Genomic DNA, 3,684 nt, shown 5'->3' on the forward strand with positions numbered 1-3,684 from the left:
CACATCTGGAGGGGGCCAGGCTGAGAGCGGCTGCTCTGGCCCCCAAGGAACTATCTCTCGTTCCACTTGGAGGTCAGCCTGTGAAGCTGATCAGACCAAGGTTCACAACAGGAACGACATACCTCTTCATGCCAACCAATGTGCAATTCAGTTATGGAATACCTGAGCACATAGAATCATAGAATAGCAGGGTTGGGAGGGGCCTACAAGACCATCGCATCCAGCCCCCTGCTCAGTGCAGGAATCCATGGCGAAGCGACATTCACATGCTCACAGTGTAATTTTAACGTTACACAGTGTGTAAGGGAATTCATTGCTGCAAGGTACAGTGATGATTAGATGGCTTCAAAGAGGATTGGAAAAATCCATGGGGGAGGAACTAGAGGTCTATCAATGGCAACTAGCTATGATAACTGAATGGGGCATTATATAGAATCACAGAATGTTAGAGCTGGAAGGACCTCGGAGGTCATCTAGTCCAGCCCCCTGCTCAAGGCAGGCTCTGCACTGCAGGGTGCAGCTACAGCATCCTTGACAGATGGCTGTCCAGCTTCTGCTTAAATAACTCCAGTGAAGAAGAACCCACCACCTCCTGTGGCTATCTGTTCCACTGCTGAACAGTTCCCACAGCTAGGAAGTTTCTCCTACTATTTAGCCAAAATCTGCTTCCCTGCAATTTCCACCCATTGGTTCTAGTCCTGCCCTCTGGAGCAACAGAGATGAAGTCTGCCCCATCTTCTGCATGGCAGCCTTTCAGATGTTTGAAGACCACTATCACGTCTCCCTTAAACTTATCTTTGCCAGGCTAAACATACCCAGCTCTTCCAACTGTTCCTTTTAGGACTTGGGTTTCCAGACTCCTCACCATCCTGGCTGCTCTTCTCTGGATGTGCTCCAGGTTGTCTACGCCCTTCTTAAAATGGGGTGCCCAGAACTGGACACGGTACTCCAAATGTGGCCTGACTTATGCAGAATAGAGCGGAACACTTCGTTCCCATGATCTGGGTGCTTCTGTTAATGCAGCCAGATACTGGGGGGGGGGGGACGGGACGGGACAGTGGGATCGCCCTCCCTTTCACACCCTGCTTGTGAGCTTCCAGATGTGTCTGACTGGCATTTGTTGGGAACAGGGCGTGAGGAGGACTAAACAGACGTGTGCAGTCTAATTGAGCCTAGCCGCTCCGCTGTTCTTGTACTCTAGCTGCCAAAGAGGTGGATCTGGACAATTTTCCCCATGTGTATTGGGCATGTGTTAGGTACAGTCAGGTCCAACAGCAACTGGGTGCAAGCTGTACGAAAAACGGTACAGGACATCCCGATTTCATAAGCACATCTGGAGGGTTTGGACTCAGAGTAACGTTCTGTGCTGGCATCCCCAGAAGAGCAACATTGTTGCAATCCATGAAGCTGGGGGCGAGTCATTTCGATCCCACTGCCACCACATCTCAGATACTTTCCAGTGAAGGCAATGACCTCATGGGAGGTCTCTCCCACCCCCTGCTCCAGTGGGCTTGTTGATTTAGTCATTTCTGCCTTGTTTGTGGCCAGCGTGGCTGTGGGAAAACCCCACCACAAACCCTTTGGTAGTGTAGATCTAATTTAATCCTGACCAGCTGCAAGCATGATGTCAACATCCGTTTTTTGGTTTAGGTTCTCTCGGGATGGATTTTTTCTTTTCATTTCACACTACCTCATATTCTAGATTGCTTTTTAGGAGATCTCTCGCATTTGGCCTCCATTTTGTAGACAGCCTGGCTGTCATTAGTCTCAAGAGCCATATCAGCTTTTTAAAAAAAAACTGTGCTTTGCACCCTTTGGTAAGAAAGCCCATGGATGGGTTTATCCTCACAACAACTCTGTAAAGTGGTCTGAGGGGGAGTGCTTTGCCTGAAGTCACTCATTTTCTTCAGGGCTGAGTGGGGATTTGAACCCTGAACTCCCATATCCAAGTCCACCACACTGAAGTCTACACCACAAAGCCTCTGAGCATGGACCTCTGGAATCCTGGGAGGCAAAGGGACATCGGAGAAATGAATCCTTCACAGAAATGAAAGGCTGGCTTTAGAGCAGGGCTCCACAACGTTTTGGCCCCAAGGGCTGCATCTGGGCTGTGCTGCAGGGCTGGGGGCCACGCATGGATATGCATGCACACGCAGACAAACACACGCACACGTGAATGTTATTCTCACCAATTTGGACATTTTCCCACCAAGCATACAAGGCACAGCTTAATTCTGTGCATGACTACTCAGAAGAAGGCCCCAGTGAAACAGTTTTCAGGCATGGAAAGCACAGCTCAGTTCTACTCAGAAGTAAACACATGCAGGCACATTGTGACCCTAATATTGATAGTTGTCCCAGCACTGCTAACAGCAGTGCTCATTCTTCTCCCACAGCAGGGAAAAGAGGATGGGGCCCGCCAAACCCGCTGTCGAGGGTCTCAGGCTGTGCTCCCCTGCTTTAGGAGAACAGCCTCCATCTTGGCCCAAGGTATTTAGCTCCAAACAATGGGAGAAGCCGTTGGACTAACGACTTTTTGGTTGCTGTTGTCAGAAAACAGCGATGTCCCGGCTATTTTTCAATTTTGCAATTTGTCACATGAAGAACAGCTCCAGACTTGGCTTCCAGTCAAGAGATCTATCAGAAGAAGCAACCTCATCCTGTATTCTGCATTTGTGGGGTTCTGGAACCTCTGTCACATGACCAGATGTGACGCCTGGGTTCCTAAATCAATTGTTGTGTAGACAACTGAATTGCTTAGGCCTGTCCCTTTTTTTTCTCACAGAAGTTGGTGACCTTGAGAGACACTGATTGGCGGGAGCTTCAAGTCAGACAGAAGTACTTCTTCCTGCCATCTGTAATTCATTTGTGGAACTCATTGCAACAAGTTCTAAATGCGAAGAGAAAACTCCCTGGAAGAGACCCTGATGCTGGGAAAGATTGAAGGCAAAAGGAGAAGGGGACGGCAGAGGATGAGATGGCTGGATAGCATCACCGATGCAATGAATATGGACTTGAGCACACTCTGGGAGAGAGCGCAGGACAGGAAGGTCTGGCGTGCCGTGGTCCATGGGGTCACGAAGAGTCGGACACGACTGAACAACTGAACAACAACAACAACAGTAGTAGCCACAATAGCTAAATGAAACCTCCAAGCGCAGAAGCAGTGTACCTCTGAATAGCCAGGCTTAGGGGACAAACGGTAGCAGGGGAGGCACCCCTTCATCCTCTGCTTGTGAAATTCCCCCCTTCAGCATTGTGCTAGGACAACCTTCACCTGCTGAAATTGCGGGGGGGGGGGGCAGTGATATAAGGAGTGCTGAACTCTGCACATGACTGTGAACAACCAGGGTTCAAGTTCAATTGGGTTCAGTTCTGGCATCTTTTGCCAATGGAAGGGCCAGACATTTGCACATAACGGGTCATAAGATATCAAAGGCACGTCTTTGGGCACAAATGGCCAGGGGGGGCGGCGGAGGGCGGGGCTTGCACGGAATAATCACAAGTAGCCTTCACATACCTACACCAGATAGGTATATCTGTCAGGCAGCCTTGCAACCTGGAACCTTAAAAATAGATATGTGTGAGAAATGCAGACATCATTCTGTTTCCAATTGCATTTTTCATAGAAAATCCATCTCATTCAAAGTTCACCCAGTTTACACTGCTGTTCATTCAGCACTG

Source organism: Heloderma suspectum, chromosome 3 (assembly GCF_057233095.1).
Source record: "Heloderma suspectum isolate Gila_16-S chromosome 3, 16-S_ref, whole genome shotgun sequence".
Classification (NCBI taxonomy): domain Eukaryota; kingdom Metazoa; phylum Chordata; class Lepidosauria; order Squamata; family Helodermatidae; genus Heloderma; species Heloderma suspectum.